This window comes from Nannospalax galili, unplaced genomic scaffold (genome assembly GCF_000622305.1).
Source record: "Nannospalax galili isolate Female #2095 unplaced genomic scaffold, S.galili_v1.0 scaffold337, whole genome shotgun sequence".
Classification (NCBI taxonomy): Eukaryota; Metazoa; Chordata; class Mammalia; order Rodentia; family Spalacidae; genus Nannospalax; species Nannospalax galili.
In genome coordinates this window covers 80,021-81,542 of record NW_008340932.1, presented here as the reverse complement: position 1 = coordinate 81,542, position 1,522 = coordinate 80,021, and positions in this window count along the sequence as shown.

Genomic DNA, 1,522 nt, shown 5'->3' with positions numbered 1-1,522 from the left:
TCTCTCTCTCTCTCTCTCTCTCTCTCTCTCTCTCCCTCTCTCTCTTTCTCCTGTTTCAGTAATAAAAGAAAGCAGCCTTGAGAAAGTCATAGACCATAGTGAATCCAGAATATTTATTTCTTAGCTTTCTAGTTTGGAGTTTCTCTCATTGGTTTACATTGTATTTTTCTGCCTTGGTTTTCCACAAATAGATGTAGTCCTTTATATTTTCGGTATTTCTTCACTTTAGTTTCTTTTTGGAATCTCACTCATTTCTTCTGCCTACTTAGCTGGTTCTATCATTTGCTCAGAGTTTGAGTTACTGAAATTCTATTATTATTTTCTTGCAGACACTCCTGATTATTCTATTCCCACTTACATTCTCTACAGATTGCTTTCAAAATTTTCATCATCTTAAACATATTATCGTTTGTACCACCTTTTCAAGACAGGTTCTCACTGTCTATCCTGTATGGTCCTGTAACTCTTATTCATCCCTCTCCTTCTGGGTACATATTTACTGGCACATGCCACCATACATATTTCATTTTATTATTTAACTTTCTGTTAAAATTTTTATTTATTTTATTTAACTGTGTAGAATACTGAATGAAGGATACTGCTTCTATTTGTGTAGCACAAAATCCCTTCACAGAATTATGCTAAGAACTTGACAGTAAATACCTCATTACGCATTGGGATCACTCTTGATTAATGGTCCAGGTATCATATTTAATGAGACAAGAGTGGTCAATGAAATAAAGTCTACCAAAGAATCTGTACAAAATATTAAATTCATGGTACAATTTGAGCATCATGATTTTATTTTGTGTACTGTGATCTATGTGTTTGATTGACCAGGATCAGCTGCTATGTATCCACACAATTTTGGAGTGTTTTTTAAAGCTACTTATGCTGAGATATTATGAAAATTATATAATATGATAGAGATATATTGGTATACAACAGTGATCTTCTCCATAGTACATTCTACTCTTCTGCTTTGAATATTTTAATGATATTTTTAAATTCATTCTCAGCATTTAATTTCATTTTATAGAGGTTTTTTACTATATATAGTAAGTGAATTAAAATTTTGGGGATTGAAATTTTGTATAAAATAGATTAGAACTAAAAAATAACTGGGAACAATGAGTTGAAAGTATCCCTAGACATAGAAGTGATAAATGTTTGAGGAAACAGAAATGATATTATAGCACTCTTAATGTACTTATAGATGTATTGGACTGTTATCTTATATCCTACATGTGCACAAAGATTATGTGCCAGTAAAGATCTAATATTTTTAATGCTGGGACACATTATACCTAGGAATATGTAACAATACAAAAGCAAGCTAAATCATCAGTGATTTTTAATGTAAATATTATTTATTCAATGCATTAACCCTGAGGTTTAAAGAATTGGTAGGATTTTGTGACATCATTTCCCCCACATCTTCTCTCATAGCATTCTGCCTCCATAGAAACATTAACAGGCCAGCTTCTGATGGAAGGCATTTTGACAAACTTATACTAATGGA